Source organism: Lissotriton helveticus, chromosome 6 (genome assembly GCF_964261635.1).
Source record: "Lissotriton helveticus chromosome 6, aLisHel1.1, whole genome shotgun sequence".
In the NCBI taxonomy this organism is placed as follows: Eukaryota; Metazoa; Chordata; class Amphibia; order Caudata; family Salamandridae; genus Lissotriton; species Lissotriton helveticus.
The window spans coordinates 1,905,467,414-1,905,490,287 of NC_136067.1; positions in this window are offsets into that span (position 1 = coordinate 1,905,467,414).

The following is a 22,874-nucleotide window of genomic DNA, read 5'->3' on the forward strand; positions in this document are numbered from 1 at the left end:
GTCCTTGAAAGCCAGAATGATTACAATAGTCTCGCTTTGCGACAGCAGGCCTTTGGCCTGCAATCGCAGGGCGAGACCTAAAAATCAGGCCCTAAATTCACTGTCCTGAGGTTTAATATAATAAAATATATAAGGGGGCACTAGGCAATGTGGAAGGGGCCCAGAGCGATCACCCCATCCTTCCCCTGGGCAAAGTAATAAAAAAAAAAGCCATGTTCTCATGAGAGTCCCAATGGACTCCTGCGGAATTGCGGCATTTAAACAAAATGAAATTTGCAGCTGAGGACATTTCTGATTAAATGAATTTGGAACAAATCCTAATTTAAGATAAATCCTGATTAGATATTGAATAATACTATGGGAGATATTAGGTTTATACACACAGGTGGTGAATACCATCAGCACAAATAGTATTGGTAAGATTTCCTTAAAAAAACGGAGGTTCCACAAGACGTGTGGCAGAGAAGACTGCAAGTCTATAACCAGAAAGGATTTTTCTGATGATGTCATGGTGATCTATATGTTTTAAAGATCACAGTTTAGGAAAATGTCTATGGGCCCGATTCACGAAAGTAATCTGAGACAAAATCCTAACTTAACGACTTTTGGTATTGACAAAAGGCATTTAGTAGTAGTAAAGTTAGGATTCCTCCTTTACTACTATTAAATGCCTTTTGTGAATTCCGAAAGTCGTAAAGTTAGGATTTTTCTCAGTTTAGTAGTAGTAAAGTGAGGATGTCGTAAAGCATGTTTGGGGGCCCCCTTCTGTATTCGGCATCTGATTGGGGCCCGAGGTGCCCCCCTGTTGATCCCTGCACCTTGTTGCAGGCCCATCGAAGTCCATACCACGGGGTGCATGAATGAACAACACCTTCCATTTTTCAATGAGAGCTTGTGTTATGGCCAGTTCACGGCCGTAACAAGAGCTCCCATTGAGGAATGGGAGTATGCGACCAAACAGTGTTCGGTTGCATTGTAATGAGGCGGTCCCAGGACCGAGTCGGTGTCGGGCTGAAGCAATTCTGCCCCACATCGAAAATGGCACCTAAGTGTAATAACGTGCCCCAGTGTTAGCCTGTGGATTGAAGAACAACAAATTTAGGAGTTTTACAATGTTAGGACATGTAAAGCTTCAACACATGTGGCCTAGTTTTTCAAAACTATGCACCCTGCTCTAGGGGTGGTTGTGGCCTGCCATAGGGGTGAAGCATATGTTTTAAAAAGGAAGGGCTAGGGCTGGCAAAAAGTTATATTTTACCAAGTCGAAATGGAAGTTGCACTGCACTACAGTCTGCAGTGGAAGTCATGAGGCATGTTTTGTAGCAGCAGCAGCCCGTGCAGGTAAGAGCGCTGGGACCGGGTGGGGTGGTGGGGGGTATTTCGACAGACGATGTCAAGGGAAAATTAAATAAATAATTAATTTCCCCTCATCATCGTCTGTCAAAATCCCCCCACCTGGCCCACCTGGCCCACCGCCCTTACCTGCACGGGCCGCAGCTGATGTTTTGTAGTGCTACTTTGGTGGATGGGACAATGAATGCTGCTGTCCACTAGTAGTATTTGATTTACAGGCCCTGGGTACATGGATTACCATTTACTAGAGACTTATAAGTAAATTAAATATGCCAACTAGGTGTAGGTCAATGTTACTATGTTTTAAGGAGAGTATAAGCACTTTAGCATTGGTTAGACGGGGTAAAGTGCACAGAGTCCTAATGCCAACAAAAACTAAGTTTAGTCAAAATGAAAGAGTCAAGGCAAAAGGTTTGGGGGGTATACCACGCCATGGATGTCATGTCTAACACTCCGTATTTTTAATCTTTCAATCACCTGATCCTGATAGTGCAGATTCCTGTAGCTGGCAGAATCAACATCCAAATTGTGTTTGCCCCCCTTGCCGGGCATGGTAGATTTCCATCCCTGAAGGTACATCCTTCATCTTCTGTAATAGGAAGCATTGCAAAGGGTCCCAACTGCCTCTAGGGGGCGCCACCACTGGGGCCATGTTTGTAAAGATCTCTGCTAGGTTACTACAGAACACCGGATCCCAGATCCAGGCTGAGACGTTCGTCACTAGGCGCTTTCGCCATACATTGCCACCCTCCATTTGGCCAATAACATTGCTAGGGCGGAACTACTTCGGAAAGCTTGGACCATCGCGGATGTGTCAGAGTAAAGCAAGGAGTGGTGATCAGGGCATTACTTTAACTGGACCCCCAAGATACACGGATCCAGCAGTTCACAGATAGAAGCAGGCCTCACACACCCTTGACGTTTCATTGACAACTTCAACTACAATTAATGTTCATTTTGATTCAAACGAACCATTAAGCAAAATTAACAAACAACCTATGTTTTTATTTGGTAGGTATTGCAATAATAGAACATATCCGCCCGTCATAGAGAAAGGCATTCTGGTAGCATTTTACAGCGTGAGAATGGTCCATGCAATATTGGTACATGAAGAAAAATATTAATTTTCTATTACAGATTGAGGAAGAGCGATCATGTCCTGAAACATTAGCTGCTTGGCTTAGCTATTCTGTGCCACTCTCTCGTCCCCTTCCAATGTAAAATTGAAATCTGTTCAGTTTCCTGCCATTTTCCTGTGTCTGAGTCCTATATGGAAAAATGTCACTCAATTCTATATTTTAAAAGTGTGACGAGGCACAATTTATCCGCACCTGAACTCACACTTTCTCAGAAGATGCATTTTCCACAGGAAAAAAACGTGACAAACAGCAATACATATTTGAGATTCGGAAAAACACCCTGGGGCTGATTTCTGAAATTGATACACATTTGTATCCATCTGGGAAATCAGCACTTTTACTGTACATTGAAATGTACAATCCTGCAGCTGTTTCACCAAGAAGCAATTTGCAAAAATGCTAAGTAAGTCAATTCCATAAGGAGAACAACCATATGCAAAATAATGGGCGCTTTGGTGAGCGGAGTGGGGTAGAGTGCTCAGCTGGCTAATTACGTGTGCAATGCTTATTTTACACACGGTGCAGCTTGTAATATTACCCGTCTCGGTGGGATGAACAGCTTTTACAGTCTACACCGAAGGCCTGTTTCACAGTGTGCACTACTGAAACACTCGGGCACCGTTTGCGATGTTTGCAATATATTTCTCTAAGAATGTGCAGTCTACCATATCATGCATCACTTGTATTTATGTATAAAAAAATTATTTAAAAAATCCGTTAGTATATTTAGAATTTTAACGATTTACAAAGACACCTGTGTACCCAAATTAAACGTGCACACACAAATTACACACAGGGACAATATTCTCAATTCCATGTCTGTATTTGATGAAATTACACTGGTGGATTCCTATTCCAGGTGCAGCACTTCCTGTAGAAATCAGTGGACTTTCCAATATGGCCAATCCGCGCCCTCACCACCCTCAATACGAGTTGAGGGGAGTGCCATTTTCACATGTTTTTGGTGGAATGCGCGTCTGCAATGTTACAAGTAATACCAGGTGATGTTCCACACCCGGTAATACCACACCTGACAATGACAGTGTAAGTGCTTTATAAATGCAATTTAAATACAACACACTACATTACAATACAATGCATAGCAGGTGGGATATGTTATACGAAAAGTTCCGAATGATTCGGAAAATCATGCAATGAAAAACCTGGTAATTCCATGTTCCACGTTATTCCCCATTCCGAGCCTAAAAGTCATACTTGTGCCACAATGGGGTGGGAATGCCACCCAGTACTGCTAAGAACAGACCCAGTATTGTCACCATCATTTTACAAGATGATTTGTAATGAGGCTCTTTGGCCTAGAATTACTATCCTTCGTACAGCTACACAGTGGAAAGGATAAAACCTTGTGCAGTGCCAGGTTTACAAAGGTTGAGGTGTTAATTATATCGTCAGTGACCTTTGCCGAAAAAGGTCAGTGTGGCTTGACACTCTAACTTGGACTGTCCCACAAAGGCAAGCCAATGATGTCTGGCGTGGAATTTGTTCTCGCGTTACACCTTCCATCCACCACAAAGTATGATGCACAAGATAAGCCATGTATGATGTATATAGGTACATCACGTGACATACCGCTGGTCCATGCGCATGGTTTCCCTTGGCATACCGATTTCATAAAAATTATAGATGACCTGGGTTTGTGTCAGATCCTAGAGACGTGTGCTTGTAATCCACTCCAGACTTTTATTCTGCATAAATCTGCTGGAGGGTGGCACTTTGGGTAGCAACCAATTTTGAAGGTGTGTGCGGATAAAGTTTTGGTGCTAAAAACCATGGGCCCATTCACAAAGATAAACTGAGAAAAAAGTCTAACTTTACGACTTTCTGTATTCACAAAGGGCATTTACTAGAAGTAAAGTTAGACTTGGTCTCAGCTAAACTTAAGAGCAAAATTTAAGTTAAACTCAGACAAAAGTTTAACTTGGAAATGCCCTTTGTGAATACTGAAAGACGTGTGAATCGGGCCCCTTAAGCGCAGGAAAGACGATAGATGATGGGGTTGTGCTAGTTTCGCATGGTCCGAGCTCCTTTGCACACCTGTAGTAAATCTGTCTCTTTCTAATTATTGTCGTCCATTACTCCTTGCACTACATTAAGTAGTAGTAATAGTTTTGAACTTGTAGGCAACAATAACGAAACTAATCAGCTTTTGACATGAGACTTTGCTGCCAGAAAAGCAGCAACCAAAATAATCTATTTAGAATATGTCTAGTGATAGGAAAGGTTTCAAACACCTACAAGTTGTTAGGTGGGCGTTCTGTGACCAATGCATTTTTCTGTGGTATTAAGAGTTTCAAATAAAATAAAATACTAGCCTGGTGCCCTGTCAGTTCTGCCAATCCTCATTTATCGTTGCACAAAATACCTTCTTCTCTCATCTTGTATGATGGGAGTGGCAAAATGTTGATCCGCTCCAGGGTGGTATACATTTTCCAGACATCTCTTTTGGATGCCCGGCCCAGAACTTGATTCATTGTGGAAATGTGGGTCAGACCAACTGGGAATACAGTGGGAGCAACTCTGAAACACAGAAAGCCTGGTAGTGCATTTCAAATACTTATAAATGCAATTCCCACATTTACAGGTGTATATCTACAACTACACTGGTCTTAACTTTTATGTACAGAGTTCTCTGCCTGGAGTTCATAAAATTCAGTGCATTAAGATGTAAAAAAGGTTGTTGGAAAATGGTGACTTTCTACTTCAAAGTGAGATGAGGAAATAGAAATATAAAAGCAGAGGGAGGGGAATGAAGGTACAAAAACTCACTAAACCTACGCTAACATCTACACCAGTAATACTACACCTCAAATAGGCAAACATCTACTCTACTCTAGCCAGGCCATGCAGTAAGTCCCTCACCACATACACACATATAATCTTATCCTTAAAGACTGTTGTAAAAATTGCAAAATACTTTGTCACTTTCTAGCTCAGTGTAGATGGCACTGCATTAATACTATGCCTACAAACTTTGCTTGAAAAACAAACATTTGAGGTGAGTCGATTCAGTATCACTGGTGTTGCAGGGAGCTCTATATAAGAGTTGCTCTCCACCTAAACTTGGGAACTGCCCAGAGTTTCTTGCTTCCTTTTTTGCACCATGTATGCGGCACTCTAAGCCTGAAAGTGAATTCCTTTGACTTGTACTGGGTGCTCCCTTGTGTCTGAACAAAGCTATATCTCTCTGAAGAGCTCATAACAAGAGCGAGACAATGTCAGAGATTGCTTTTATTCATTCCAAGGTGGCTCGGATTGTATTTTACCAATCTATAACTGTAATGCTGTACCTGAGGTGGTAAAAGGTTTTTGTCATTTTTCAGCTCAGCATGGATGGCACTGGCTAATTCTATGCTTAAAGCATTTGCTGTAAATATGGCAAAAGACTTTGGGCCTGGTTATGAGTTAAGCGGTTCATTGGACCACCAAATCCATGGTGGAGGTTCGGTGGTGGTCGGGGACCTCCACACCAGTGGTCCGACCACTGTATTACAAGTACGGTGGTCAGGCCGTTTTGGATTCACCGCAACCGCCAGGGAATCGTGTTCCCTGTTGGTGGCGTGGTCTAACCTATCAAACTAGCCCTTCAGGCTCTGCCTGATTTTTGTAGTCCATGTCGAACCTGTATAAATACCACATACACACATATAAACATACAGACTGTGGGGAAGGTGTGAACAGGTGAACTCGAATAAGTACGTACTTGTACCTCCTTTTTTCTTGCCTAGTGTTTCCCGCAAAATAGACATCCCACTCACATATCGAATACCTCACTTATTGATAACATCTATCCGTCTCACTTAAATATACTCTAAATCTGTGTTACCTTAATGCTGTGAAAAGAATAGCATGTTAGTAGTTCTTCTTCGGTACTATTTAATATCAGTGTCCACCTCTCATTCAACAGCGACTCTATTCATGAAAGGAGATTAGTTCACTGAAACCCATGTGCAGTTTGAGAAATCTGGGATTTCTCTAAGAATAAACCTAAGAGAGGCCATGGGTACATCTCAGAATATGGCCTGCCCTAGGGAATACCTACAGGAAGGCTTCTATTAGGATTACCTGCAAACAAAATGAGGTGCCAGGCCTCCTACTTCCTCTCTGGTCAATTCTTGATTCCAACTGCCACTTTTTTACTTTAGAAACAGTTCCAGCATTCCACCTAGGGCATCACAAGTACTAAGTTCACATACATATTGTATCAATTGTATGGATTTTTTTGGTAGAATCGTCTATACTTGTTAATTTATGTGCATTCCCAATAGGATTAATTTTGAAATTTCTAGTCCATCTGCATATATTAATCTATGGACGGATATTCAGATTGGGTATATAAGCATGGCCTCTTGAAAGATCCATTGGCAGTGTGATACCTGTTGTATGTGAGAAAATCCAAGTTTGCACTGATGTTGACTATTGTGTACCTGTGATGTGTGTGAGGGAAACATACACTGCTGCTAAATGCTGCACATTGTGTGTGTTTATGTTTACACACAGGCCTGGACTGCTGCTGCAGATGCTGGGCATGTTCTGTGCATGCGAGGAAAGCTTACATTGTTTCTGAGATGTGTATCTTTGCCCTGTGCTATGCCTGTTCTGTGTGTGGAATTCTCACTATATGTGTGAGTCAAGCTGGCACTTATATACCTCAGTGCTGTTCCATACACTGGCATCAAATGTGAAACACTGCTATTTATTGTATCTAAGGGAGGTGTTAAATGGTGCTCCCAGTGCCACGCTTGTTCCATGTCTCTGAAGGAAGCTTGCTGTGGTCCTGCATTACCACACTTACTCTATGTCTATGAAGAATGCTTGCACTGGCTGGCCTTGCAGTACTACACTTGTTCCATGTCTTTAAAGTAAGGTGGCACTGGTCCTGCAGTGTCACACTTGTTTCATGTCTTCAAAGGTTGCTTGCAGTGGCCCTGCGTACCACACTTGCTGCACTTCTTTTAGGTAAGATTGTGATGCTCTTGACCAGTGCTGCATGTCTTATGCATGTGAGCCAAAGATCCACTACACTCCTGCTCCCCGTGCTCTATTATTTCTGTGTATTTTCGGTCTGAACAAATTACTGTTTTAGCTGTATCAACAGCTCATCTTTTCTCAAAAATGAAAATTATACATAATCTTGCTTAGAGAAATAGGCTTTGAGTAAGGACACTTCAGACACAATGGTATTCACATATTATTTCAGACCTTCAGAACAGCATAGATACACTTGGGCAGTTGATCAGCCCTCATCAGCCGTTGGCTTTGTTGCCAATGTATTGTTCTGCCTAGTAGACGGCTGCTGTTCTCTAGGATGTCAGGCAGTCGGAGTAGTCAGAGCAACTTTATGTCACCCCTTTGGCCAAACTTATTAAAAAGTCTGTGTTTCCGGTGGTGAGGTACGCCAATGACACTCAGATTGTGGTCTTAGTATCTGGAAAGCAAATCCAAAGGGGATGATGGACGGAGTGTTGAACATTGCAAGCACTCACCCCCAGTCAACTGATCTGGATATTGAGTCTTCAGTGTAGCTTAACTCAACAGCTTTGAATTTCACTAGAGGACCGATGCACCAGATACCCAAACTGTGCCTCCTATGCCACCATCTCTCCCACCTCTGCTGCTCCATAGTAAGCTGTATTTGTTTGTGTGAGCAGTGTGCTTGTGTGAGTGCAGTATAGTCACCATGTTTGTGAGTGCATAGTGAGGGCTGTGTCAGTGTGAATGCAGGATTAACATTGTCTTTTGTGAGTTCAGGGTTTGTGGCCTACAGGTTGAAAGTTGCGCCTGTGCAAGTGTAGAGTGGGGTAATGCAGTGTGGGGGGTGTACCAATGGGAGGGCAGCAGTGTGAGTGTGGAGTCACTGCATGTTATGTCTTTGTGAGTGTGCTTTTTACAAGGGCCACACCTATTGGATTTTGTAATGCTTTCTTGGTTACGCCATTGACTTGCAGAAATGAAGTGTAGGATGTAGAAATACAATAGTGTGTATGGTAATATTCGTGAGTTTTGATATGGCAGATGCAGATTATGTCGAAAGAGGTTGAGGAGACTCTGAGGCAGCTGACAGACTGAAATGTCCCCGTAGCAGAGGTGGCAGTTATTTTGCTTGTACTATGGTCAATGCCAACCTAGCTATGCCACTGAGACCACACTGGGGTTTTCTGCATTATGGCAAGTGATGTGATTGGGTGAGAACACTGGATGCGTATCACAATAAAAGCTCTGCCACTGTGAGGGACGAACTCTGGGATTTGTGAGCGACCTTTGACCCTGTCCTCAGGTAGGTCTCCCCCCAGCCACCACACAGTCCTCCTGTGACGTTGCCCCCGCTGTCGCCTTGCCCCCGCCGCTGCCTGGTGCTGCGTGAGTCTTGCCCCTCATTTTTTCATTTTGCCTTAGAGTTTGTTTTGCATTCTGTACTCCCCCTTTTTACTTCTGCTGTGCCCTTTGTACCCCTTTTGCCTTCTGTGCCCCCTTCCCCAGCGTTGCCTTCTGTGTCCTCCCCGCTCTTTTCCCCCGGTCTCCCACTGTGCCACCTCTCCCGCCGCTGCGGCCCTGCGGCCCTGCCCCCCGCTGTTCCCATTCGCCGCCCCACTCCCACCTCCCAGCTGCTCCTCCCTCCCACTGTCCTTCATATGGAGGCCGCGCGGCGGTGAAGGAAGCGACCTTTGACCCTGTCCTCAGGTAGTTCGCCCCCCAGCCACCACACGGTCCTCCTGTGACGCTGCCCCCGCTGTCGCCTTGCCCCCGCCGCTGACTGGTGCTGCGTGAGTCTTGCCCCTTGCTTTTTCATTTTGCCTTAGAGTTTGTCTTGCATTCTGTACTCCCCCTTTTTTACTTCTGCTGTGCCCTTTGTACCCCTTTTGTCTTCTGTGCCCCATTCCCACGCATTGCTTTCTGTGTCCTCCCCGCTCTTTTCCCCGGTCTCCCGCTGTGCCACCTCTCCCGCCACTGCGTCCCTGCGGCCCCCCTCCCCTTGCTGTTCCCAGTTGCCGCCCCACTCCCGCCTCCCAGCTGCTCCTCCCTCCCACTGCCCCTCATATGGAGGCCGCGCAGCGGCCGCGCGAAGTGGGCGTGCCGCTGGCGCGCCGAAGGCGCACCAAAGGCAAGCCCGTCTGCACCCGTCCGCACCTGGACCGCCTGGCCCCCGCAGGAGCCAGGGTACAAGACTGAGATACGACACCGCCACCCTCAACGCACTCAACACCGGACGCTCACCCGCCTGCTACCGGGCCACTCCGAAACGAACCCACGGACCCTTCGCCTGCCAAACCTGCAAATTCACATGCCTCCGAACCTGCACCCCGCCCACCGAACAAAGCAACAACAACAACAACAACCTCAAGTGCATCCTCCTCAATGCCCGCTGCTTCCACAGACACGCCATCAAACTCTGGGACCTCCTTGATACTACAGCACCCGACGTCGCCTTCCTCACGGAAACCTGGATGAACGCCTCTTCTGCCCCCGACATCGCCATAGCCATCCCGGACGGCTACAAAATCACCCGGAAGGACCGCGTCAACCAAAAGGGAGGACAAATCGCCATCATCTACAGGAACACCATCAGCATCACAACCAACGCCGAAGACACAATCGCCTCCGCCGAACACCTACACTTCCAGATCCACACCAACCCCAAGACCACACTCAGAGCAACCCTCATATACTGGCCCCTGCGCCCGCGCACACAATTCAGCGAAACCCTCGCCGACTACATCAGCCCTCACGCCCTAGCTTCACCTGAATACATCCTCCTAGGGGACCTGAACTTCCACCTGGAGAACAACAACAACAACACCACCACCCTGCTCCACAACTTCGCCAGCCTCGGACTCAAGCAACTGGTGAACACCCAGACCCACCACGCCGGCAACACGCTCAACCCCATCTTCTTCGCAAGCAACCATGTCTCATTGAGCCACACCACCGGACTACACTGGACAGACCACAGCTGCATCCACTTCACTTTCAAGAAGACTACATCCCACCACCACATGCAACAGATCCCCGCAGATGCTGGAGCAAAGTCACCACAGACCAGCTAACCACATCGCTGAGCCAGAACCCACCAGTCGACACCTTTGACACCAACAACGCAGCCCAGAACCTTGCACAAAGGATCACCCACTGCGCCGACGACCTCGCTCCTCTAAAGAACCCCCAGGCAAGACCAGCAACAGGAAAACCGCGTGGTTCACTTATGCCCTCAAAGCCTCAAAGAAATCTTGCTGAACCCTCGAAAAAACCTGGCGCCACGAACAGACAACAGAAAACATGACATCCCTCAAGCACGCCACTCGCAAACACCACCAGCTGATCCGCACCACCAAAAGGACATCGTTCAAAGACCGGCTGGACAACAACACCCACAACAACAAGGAACTCTTCAACATCGTAAAAGAACTCTCCAACCCCAGGGCCAGCAACAACGACATCACACCGTCGCAAGACCTCTGCAACTCCCTCGCCACGTTCTTCTACCGCAAGATCGCAGACATACATGACAGCTTCAGCACCCAAACCCCGCCTCCAGCCACCGAACCAACAATCACACCCACCACCCTCAGTGCCTGGACCCCCGTCAGCACTGATGACACCACCCACGTCATGAACACCATCCACTCCGGCTCCCCCTCTGACCCATGCCCTCACCACATCTTCAACAAAGCCGACGCCATCATCGCACCCCACCTCCGGAACATTATAAACAGATCCTTCACGTCAGCGACCTTCCCAGAGAGCTGGAAGCACGCGGATATCAACGCCCAACTGAAGAAACCCTCAGCCGACCCTAAAGACCTAAAGAACTTTTGCCTCATCTCTCTCCTTCCCTTCCCGGCTAAAGTCATCGAGAAGACCGTCAACAAATAACTGACTGCATTTCTCGAAGCAAACAACTTGCTCGACCCATCCCAGTCCGGATTCCGAGCCAAACATAGCACCGAGACCGCCCTCATCGCAGCCACAGACGGCATCAGGACCCTGATGGACAACGGGGATACAACCGCTCTCATCCTCCTAGACCTCTCGGCCGCCTTCGATACCGTCTGCCACCGCACCCTAATAACCCGCCTCAACAACACTGGGATCCAAGGAAAAGCTCTGGACTGGATCACCTCGTTCCTCTCCGACTGAACCCACAGAGTCCGACTCCCTCCCTTCCGCTCCACGGCCACAAGATCATCTGCGGCGTACTCCAAGGCTCCTCGCTCAGCCCAACCCTCTTCAATATCTACATGAGCCCCCTCGCCGCCATCGCTCGCAATCCTCCCTCACCAAAGACCCAGACACCGCCAAAACCAATCTCCAGGAAGGAATGAAAGACGTAGCGGAATGGATGAAGCTCAGCCGTCTGAAACTCAACTCAGACAAAATGGAGGTCCTCATCCTCGGACAATTCCCATCCGCCTGGGACGACTCCTGGTGGCCCACGGCGCTGGGCACCGCACGGACACCCACAGATCACGCTCGCAACAAGGATTCATCCTGGACTCCTCCCTCACGATGACCAAACAAGTCAACGCCATCTCATCGTCATGCTTCAACACCCTGCGCATGCTCCGCAAGATCTTCCGGTGGATCCCCACCGAAACCAGAAGGACAGTCACCCAGGCCCTCGTCACCGGCCGACTGGACTACGGGAACGCCCTGTACACAGGATCCACAGCCAAACTACAGAAACAACTCCAGCGCATACAGAATACCTCCGCTAGACTCATCCTGGACATCCCTCGCCGCAGCCACATAACACCCCACCTTAGAAACCTGCACTGGCTCCCCGTCAGCAAGAGGATCACGTTCAGGCTCCTCACCCACGCACACAAAGTGCTCCACAACATGGGCCTCGAAGACCTCAACAACCGCCTCTAATTCTACACCCCCACCCACCAGCTCCGCTCCGCCAGCCTCGCCCTCGCCATCGTCCCACGGATCCGCAGAACCACAACCGGAGGAAGATCGTTCTCCTACCTGGCCGCCAAGACATGGAACTCCCTTCCCACACACATACGACTGACCCAGGACCACCTCACCTTCAGGAAGCGGGAAACATCCTTTACAACGCAACTTTTACCACGCAGTGCCTTTACGACGCAACTTTTACAATGCAAACCATTACAACGCATTGAGCTGGGGGGGCGCTCTAGGATAGGGAATACGTTTAATTTACTGTCAAACACCTTCCCTAGTGTCCACGGGGACTGGATTTGGAATAGTAAATTAAACTATTCACTATCCAGCACCCCAAAGCGCTACGCGTTGTAAAGGTTTGCGATGTAAAAACCGCGTTGTAAAGGCATGCGATGTAAAAGCATGCGTTATAATGTCATACATCCTCAGGAAGCACCTCAAGACCTGGCTATTCGAGCAGTAACAGCACCCCCCTCCCTTCAGCGCCTTGAGACCCTCACGGGTGAGTAGCGCGCTCTATAAATGCATTGATTGATTGATTGATTGAGCAATTCCAAGTTAATGCCAGAAATGTGCTGCAATGATGATGTAAAGTCTTATACAAGCAGAGGAGATGAAGTCTGCCTTGCACGTGTTTTGAAGAGAATTTAAAATAATTTGACACCACATAGAAAAATGTCTTGTTCCTCCAAGCTACAGAGTCCAAGCGTCTGTTTAAAAAAATAAATCAGGTGTGTCCTGTCATGTCCCTTATCTGATCCTGGTGGCGATGGAGGAGAGCAGCAAGCAGTCAGAAGCAGTGTGAGGAGCAGCCTCACCATCTATGCCCTGCTGCTGTTGGTTGTCTGTGAATGGGGTGACATCACCAAAGAGCACAGCCTGCTCCTGGGGAAAACTGAGAAGGGGGTGCTTGCAATACCAGTCAGGGCTATTGGTTGGTCTCTTGTGGTGCTTCACTGCCCTTGCAAAATAGGAACATTTTAAACTTAAAAGGGCAATTATCCCACAAGTCCCTTGAACTGAAAGCACCAAAGGAAACTACTTTGTGCGTAGATCTGTTGGACAGAATACTGACACTCACATTGAGGTTGGCCAGTGGTTGAAGTGGGCTAACCCACTGCCCCCGGCTGCATTCTAGGGGGGGTGAAAAGAAATGTGAATGACTCAACAACAGACCACTGGGTGACGAGGACTGCCAGAAAACCCCTTATAAGTAGGTATATCATATGTATAATTTTGATAAAATCAAAATATTTAATGCTAAACCTAAAAAATCACTTGCTTCTTTACTGACCCCATATAGTGTGTTTAATTCACTAAAATATCTCTTGATTCAAGAAACTGTTTCAAAAATTCAGTTTCACTTCCTGAAGGGAAATACGCCACAGATGGATTGTATAACTGTGTAACTCCAGAAGATACTATCATTCTCCTGCAAATATTTCAACCAAATATCAGAGGAATGACATACTTCGATTTAGTGTATTGTATCTGGATCACACTAGATCACTTACATATTGGGGCTGGAGCACACTAGGGGGCTGATTACAATGTCGGTCAGAAAGCCTCCGACAGATTTTCTGAAGCTTTCTGACCGTGGTCGGCGGCCTTCTGACCCGCACGAGCGGTTTATTGTCTGACCGCCCGATTAAGATGTTGGCAGTCAGAGTGTAAACCGGCCGGTTATTCCGACTCGGTTCCGACAGGCTCTCGGAGTCTTCCAGTTGGATGGATCCGCACCTTAATCCCCTATGTATGGCGTTTTGACCGTCGGGATTATGATGTTGGTTTCCCACAGCCTTTCCGTGCCGGCCCTTCTTACAAAGAAAGGCTGTGGAAAAGTGACTTTGAGGGCCCCTAGCAGGGCCCCCTTCACCCTGCGGCCTACGGTTGGTGTTTGAGTGGGGTGCCTAGGTACTCGCCCTGTAAAACCCTGCAGTGTGTGCCACAGGGTGCTGGGTTTTACACCCTCCCCCCATTCTTCTATAGGAGCCTGTATTACAGCAGTTTATGGCTGTGACACAAGCTCCTATTGAGAAAAGTGAATACAATGTTTGGTCACATCTTAACCAGGCGGTCGGAACGGCTGACCTGAGGGCGGTCGGTCCCAAGTCCGAGACGGTGTTGGTCGGTGGCAACTCCAATCAACATTGTAATAAGCCCCTAGGTTGGTGAAACCACCACACATACCAAACGTTTCACATAATAATTGAGAAAACGGCCTGCGGACCCCCACAAGGTCTGTTATGCCTACCCGAGGAGTATGCAAATTTTTACAAAATTTAAAATCAAATAGCGTTACCAGATTAATCACACATATATACTTAAAAAAGAAAAAATGAAAATTGCAAGTTTTAAAACGTGATGTACATGCGAGGGAATTTGAGACTGGAAGCTAAAAAAGTTTGGTGTTCTGATTCTGATTTGTATGAGCAGTGCAAATGGAGCAAAACTGAATTTGTGTGGATAATCGGTTGCTTCAATTTGCGAAGCACTAGCATATTGCTTCCTCTTTTCAAAATAAAATTACATATAAAAATACTTCACACTCACATTGAAATTAAATTATTTTTATGATTTTCGATTTTTTTTGTCAAAAATGTATGTACCACTGTTCTACACCAATCGTGAGCATAAAAATAGAAAAATCGATGCACATCTGACAATTACAAATCCACAAACATACAAAAGACATCCTTTCAGTAAAACAAACCCAACATAATAAGAAATGCAATAACACCATAATAGCGTCCACAATTAAATATATTTTGGCATAGCATATGTAAAGTGACCGATGTTAGTTATGAAGCCTCAGCAGTCTCGCTAAGGGACCTGTCATGGTATGATAGACAATGCCAGTGCACTCTAGGCAAATCCTTGTGCTGTATGAATACCCCAATCTTCAACACTGACCTTGCAGACCAGACCAAGAGACAAAACTGGAGAATGAGATGAGAAAGGTTTGTTAGTAGTTACACTGACCTCACCAACATGGTGTTCCAATCATCCGGGAAGAGGAACTGCAATGATAAGACCACTCCTGGCCACAGCACGAAAGTGGAAGCCAGGTCAGTGTGCAAGAATGTGATGCTAAGAGCACAGTAAACAACCTGTCACAAAGCCACAGGCAAGATCTAACAGCAAAGAGGCTTGACATGCAGCGCCCTTTGCATTAAAACAGCAATTGGCATTTCGCCCCGGCTAACAGACCAAAGCGTCACATCAGCAGATCCATTTCCTGAGAGTAAGGCACATGCATGTGGAAGACCATGAACCCTTCCTAGGAAGACCACAGTGCTCTGGACACCAGTGTTGTGGTCCTATGCGCACCACGTGACACAAATGCTCACCACCAAACTGGTGAATGAAGAAGACTCAATTTTGCACGGCTAGCCAGTCTCCCTCAGTAGGCCATTCATCAGTGCATCCCACTCTATTCAGCAGAACAATCTCTTCATCAGAGCAAGTTCTGTACCAGTAACATGGCAGGTGATACTGAGACTGGTACTATGTTTGTTTTTGGCTTGTCCTCTTCAGCCAACTCAAGGCTATCTCTCTGCTTCCTAGCAGGCCTGTATCTTCATCAGGGCAGTTCTCTTGAGGAATATCCACCTCTGCACAGGTCAGTCTAGACACACGAAGAAGTCTTCCTGGACTGAGCTAATCCATAGCTTTCATAGCACAGCAACCTACTAGATCTTCCGGAAAGCTGTGCCAAGGGCTGCCAGTGGTACGAGGGCACTTGAGGACACCACCGAAACATTTGCTTCTGGCTTCAGACATTCAACTGCAATGCTGTAGGAGATTCCGTTGGTGTCTGAAAAATATTTTGCATCCTAAATAACCACTGCGATACATATCTCGTGACGAAGCCATCTCCAAATTCTTTTCCTTTACTTAGCTCCTTTATTTTGTATGAATCGAAATGGGAATGCCGCATCAGCCGCAGTAGTTATAATCAAATAAGCCTCTTCTTCCATCTGTCCGTCCAGCCCAAGCTAGGATATAGAATGCTCAGACATCATGGCATTGGATGACGAAGACCAGATCTACAGACACAGAAACAGAGCAAACATACAAGATACAAGGTGCATTCACAAAGCCTTGCTTTAAAAATATTACGTATTTGCCCTGCTTGGCTTTTCCAATGCTGCACAAGCACTGGCAAAGCCGATAGAAGTGAGCAGCCATCTTGTGTAGTTAATTTCTATGCCTCGAAGATGGCCGCCACATTGTGTGTAGACTGTCTACCGCTTTTACAATAATTAGGGAATTTTAAACTTGACCTAAAATAATCCAGCAATGGTGTTAGAATAGTAAAATAGCCATTTGGATCCATATTCTAAGAGACGAGTTGAAATACTGAATTTGCCTTCTAGAACCAACAACATTTTCTTCTGCCCTGAGGATGCATATGGAGGCAAAAAATTTGCAAAGTGGTGGCTATCTTGGAATTAGAGAATAGTTAACTAGTATTGTTGATGATTAATTTTTATACTTCCAAATGGCTGTTATATTGAGTCTAGATGAAACATGGCAGCCATCTTGGAAGTATAGAAAATAGCTTTTCAAGAAAGCTGCTTCTTTTGTCTTTGCTAGTGCTGTGAAGTCGCTAACACTGGCAAAGCCAATACCAGAGGCTGGCCAACTTCACCTGATATTTAATATATTTCCAAGATGGCCACAATGATGCATCCACATGCAACATAGTGGCCTTCATAAAAGGTTAGAAAATAACATTGAAAGATGGCTGATGTAGGAAATTAGGTTTTTACTTCACGGGTGGAGACCCTTCTCAAGCAATAACCACAATCCCTGTCTGGGTGAACCACAAACATCTTTAAATTAACCTTTGCTTAACCCTTTGGTAGCTTGCCACAAAAACAGCCCGACTTAACTTAGAGGGTCTCTGTTAAGTATATATGCAGCACACAAACATTATTTGGCTAAAACACAACACAAGGACAATCCCAATCCAATTTGCAAAAAGAGTTTACACTTTATTAAATAGACTGACACCAAAACAATTTAAATCCAATCAGTAGTACTGAGGTATGAATTTAGAAAATTTAGAAAATAGCGGTTAAAAGATCAAAGTGCCAGAAGTTGGAATCTGGTCGCACAAGACCTAGGCAAAGTCAAAAGTTACGGCTGACCGCAAAGGGGCACAGTTCGGCTACACAAGGTGAATTAGGCCCAGTCTCGACTGACCTGTGGACTTAGGAGACATTTTGAAGAAAAGTACCTGAGTAGGTAATGCTCAGTAGGGCAAGGCAGCCAGAGAATCATCTTCAGGAAGCCACTGATGGAGCCGTGGTAAACATTTCTACACTCGGACTTTCGCATTCGGAATGAAGAATCGACCGATCCCGGCGTCGCTTATGGTTTTCTTAGCACATTGACTTCAGACCCCCTGAAGAAGAGCCACTGTCGGCTCGAAATGCATTGGGGACAACTTAATACTGATGTCAATGCCTAACATATACGCTTTGTGGAAATAACTGTTCTGATGACTGTCGTTTTGAATTGTTTTATTTTGACATCAATGAAGTTCTACACCTGGAAGAATACAAAGTAAATAAAACTTTGATTCACCTTATTCAGACTATTTCTTTGGATAAATCATTGCAAAATTCATTTGCACATAGGCGTGCTCAAGAGCCCCACTTTACACCCGTAAGGTTTTGTCTTCTTGTTTCCTAGCGCCTCATCGGACAGGAGGCGAACCACTTGAGCACCCTCACCCTCATGAAAAGGATTTAACTTAGACATCCACCTCGAATAGACAACGGAGTGCAGCGGACCCCTTTTCGATTTTACATTCAGACTTTTGAAATTGAAAATCTCTAGGGAACAAACCTACAGGATGCAGCCGATTGAGGTTCTGCTAGGACTGATATTGTTTCTTGGAGGTCTTGTTAAACAGGATTTGCTGGTGTAGAGAAGACTATAATGGGAGGTACCGCAGAATCAGGGCAGCCCGTGATGCGCCTTGTGTGCATTGGTGAGCAAGTATGTTCCTGTGTTTTTACGGTTCTCAGGTCACTTTTTGGTGGAAAATGTTTTAACTCCCAATTTTTAGGGTAGGTCAGGAGTAGCACCTTCAGCACCACCACCAAGGATCATGGACCATTGGGGCCCAACTTGGGGTAATGACTCACTCCACCACAGGCCAGGTGCAGGGTTCAAGAGGTCTTTGGAGCTTGTTATATCCCTGTAGCTCACACAGAAGGGCAGTCAACTAGCCCTTAGAATCACTCTGGTAGACCTGTGCTAAAGTAGCAGGGCAGCCCTCAAGCAGCAGGGCAGTCCTCCTAGGGTACAAGGCGAGCCTCAAGCAACAGGGAAGTCCCTTATAGAAGCAGGGCAGTCCTCTGAGGTACAAGGGGTGCATCAAATAGCAGGGCAGTCTTCCGTGGGGAGGGGGGCTCCAAGGTAGTCCATCTGCAGTTTTCCGCAGGTCCAGGAGTAAACTGAAGAGCTGGTCTGTGGGTCCAATATTCATATCTGGTTCCAACATTTGAACTGGGGGGAAATTCTAGACTACACCTACATCTGGTTCTGGAAAGTCACTGCACAGACTCTGAGTAGCCTTGGGTAAAAAAAAAACAGTGTCAAGTTCCTTTGAGAGTGTTGTGGAAGCAGCTCTTTAAAATGTAAGTGGAGCAGGGAACAGCTTCCTCCTCCCATCTTGACAGGATGGCCTATACTGTCAATATTTGGCCCCCTTTGTCTCCCTGTCTAGCAGGATTACACAAAGACCAAGTGCCAAACTATTCACAGTCAAGTGACCCAGGACACAGGCTGCAAGCACCAAATGGTTAGGAGTAGAAAATGCCAACTTTCTAAAAGTAATATTTTCCGAACTATGACTTAAAATCCGTCTTTCCAATTAAGGCAAATTTAAAATTTGAATTCATTTGAGACCAAACTTAATACTCCTGCCTTTTTCCAATAAAAAATTGGCACTTATTACATGTAATAAGGTAACTAAATGTTATCCAATGGGGAGGTAGGTCTTGCAGTAGTGAACAGCTGGGACAAGTAAAACTTAAAAACACATGTCCTACTTTTCAAATACAGTGCAAGCTATCTGTGGGCTGTTTAGGGCTTAACTTAGGGGTGAGTTACTTGCATTAAAAAAAGGAAGATCTAGGGCTGGCAAAAGGGTTATTCTGTCAGCTGCACACAGACTGCAATGGCAGGCCTGGGGCATGTTTTAAAGCTCTACTTTAGTGACTGGCATAATGAGTGCTGCAGATCCACTTCTAGCATTTAATTTACATATCCTGTGTACATGTAATCCTACTTTACTAAGGACTTACAAGTAAGTAAAATGTACCAATCAGGAGTATGCCAATTTTACCATGTTTTAGAGAGACAGACACGCACTTTAGCATTGGGTTAAAAATAGTAAAGTGCACAGAGTCATAATGTCAATAAAAACAAAATTTCAAAAACAGGGGAAAAGGCAGAAAGTTTGGTGGGAAGACAACACCACGGATGCCAGTTTTGACAGCTGACCACTGCCATTGGCTTTTAAAGTAGGGGGGAAATTGAAGGGTTGGAACAGCTAATAGTGGTGGGTGTTTGGTGGTGGGCATAGGATAGGTGGAGAGATTTGGGGAAGGAGAGAGAGAAAAACACTGTGCCGCAGATCTGCTTCGGTGTTGGTGTGGAGAAAGCAATACAGAGGCATTGAAAGAAGCGGAGGAGGTAGAACTGAGGTAATGAGAGAATTATTGGAGGTAGGGAGTGGGAGAGAGGTAAAGAGAGAGAGAGAGATGTGCTCCATTGCATTCTTAAGTTGAAAAAAATCAGAAAGCAAAATAGTAAGCAGTGGAAGGATATACTTCACCAATCAAAAAAAAGGATGAAATCAAAAATGCACCAAGGGTGGAAAAAACAGGATGGGGAGGAAAGCCAGCAGGGCATTGAAAAAAACAAGTAAGGGGGCGTGGCCAGGCACCAACGAAGATGGCTGCCTAGAGAGCGAGCTCCGCTGAACCCACCCCTGTCCCCAGTGAAATCCGGCAACCATCCGTCCCGAGACACGCCAAAACCAGATCCCCTGCCGCCAGTACCGAAGCGCTCCAGGATTGTGCCTTTGTTTGATCCCGACTCCCCTCTGGACCGAAGAAAGAGCTCCCGGGCCTCCGCGCCAGACTTGGGGGCGAAGGTCTGGAGCCCGGAGCTGCCGTGGTTTGTCTGCTGTGGGCCCCGGCTTGCGGTCTGGTCACGGGGGAAGAAGGTGCCACGATTTTTAAATCGGCTGTTACAGACTTCCGCGAGGGAGGGGGGCACTGCGGAGTGTGTGTCCGCTGCCCACCTCGCGGTCGGTGAGAGGCGGTGACCGCCCCCCGCGGCACTGCAAGTCTCGTTGGGAGAGAAGCCGCGGCCCTGTCCATCATCGGAGGCCCGGTCAGGGGCCTAGACAGAGAGGCGTGAACTCCACAGCGGAGCCAGCCCAAGGGGAGTACCATACCCGCTACGACTTGTCCAGTGTCTGCCCCGGAGCAGCCCAAAAGCAACAGGACCGAGGTTGTCTGGGCCCTTGGAACGGCGCGGCAGCACAACGCTCGGCGGTAAGGAAGGGGGGACCCAAATACAGCGGTACCCTGGGGGCACTTCCCTGACGAGGGATTGAAGGCCGGATTGCACTGCAGTGGTTTGGCTGACAGAGAAGGCATCACATAGGGCAGGCCCAAAAACGTCCTGGCCGCAAACTGAGGCGCGACTCCGGGCCAGAGGCAAAGGAGGAGCCCACGGAAGGAAGAGCTGCCCTCTGAGCCTGCACCAGCATTCCGCGGACCTGGCGGTAGGCGGTAAGCCCCGGAACACAACAATGGGGAGGGGCACCCATCACCTCTGAAACACTAGGAACAAGCCCGAGGTGGCCGGAGAGGCTTTGAAGGAGGAGTCGGTTGGCCTGAGGAGTTGCGAGCGGTGCTCAAGGGGTACAGGAGCGGTCGAGCGAAAAGCAGGAGACCTGTGCTTCGGGGGTGAGCCCTTGGGACGGATCGGGCACGTCGGGTGCTGCAGTCAGAGGCCTTCCCACTCCGCCATTATGAGACCGAAAGGGAACGCAAACACCCAAACCAATAAGGCGGACAAATATCCAGTGCCTCTGGGGCAGAGCCAGGTGGCTCAAAGGGAGCCTCCCCTGACCTCGATAATGGCGGCGATCCAGACACTGGGTATCAATCTGGAGACTAAAATGGACAAAATCTCCATAGAAGTGAACCTACTCCGAACGGACCTTGGCAAGACCACTGAGAGATCCAAGAACAACGAATCCGACATCAAGGTGCTCCAAACTTCATCGAAATTGCTGGAACAACGAGTCAGCGAACTGGTACACCAGCACCGGCAAATGGCTCTCAGGCTCGAGGATCAGGAAGGGAGGGCCCGCCGGAGTAACATTTGGGTAGTGGGGTCCCGGAGGGAACAGAGGGGCCCAGTGTCGAACTATTCATGGAGGACCTTATCCTCGCCCACCTGAAGCCAAAACGCCTGTCCAACATTTTTACAGTGGAACGAGCCTACCGCGCGCCGGTCCCTAAACCCAAACCGGGGGCGCCGCCCAGGACAATATTCACTAAAATCCTTAACTATAGGGACCGAGACGCCATCCTTCAGGCAGCTAAACGAACGGGAGACTTGCACTACGAGGGGGCCACGATCCGTTTCTTCCCTGACTTCACACTGCAGGTCCAGCGGGAACGGTGCTCTTTTGTGGGCGTGAAGGCGGCACTTCGTGAACGAGGGTTCAAGTACATGATGTTCTTCATGGCCAAGTTGAAAGTCATTGTGGGAGGTAAATCCCTATTCTTCACTTTACCGGCGGAGGCCCAGAACTGGTTGGACAGCGAATCGCCAAACGAGCACGCACAACCGAAGGAGGGAACGTGGAGAGAAACCCAGGTCGCATCTCCAGGGTCTACAGCTTGCAGGTCGGAGGTGGACGTCCAGAGTCAGCATTCATGGTGGTCCAGATCAGCCAGCCCCAAGTGGGGTTCTAACCGGGACACTGAAGTTCGCTGAGGGCGGTGAACGCGACACGTGGACCCTGCTGAACTGTAATGTATAACTTGTGTGTTGGGGGACTATTACCGTACAATGCTGTTGGTGACTTAGCACTCTTGTGTCTTCTATTTCATTGCAAGTTATATTGTGTCTTGGGAACAGAAGCTCTGTGCAATAGGGGGGCAGACAGGGGTAGTGGCTGGAGTTGGGGCCGGCGCACTCTTCCCCCTACAGGAGTTTTAGCGGGCGGGGGCGGTTTCCTCTCTCCCAGGTTGGGATTGGGCGAAAGGCGTTCTGCTAACTGGGGTTGGGGGTAGTTTGAAGCCTACGGAGCAGGGAAGCAGGGTGGGGGGAGTTGTGGTTGGGGGAGGGTAATTTTTGCAGAGACCGGGGAACTGGGGGGTTTGTTGTTTAGGATGAGCGGGATAG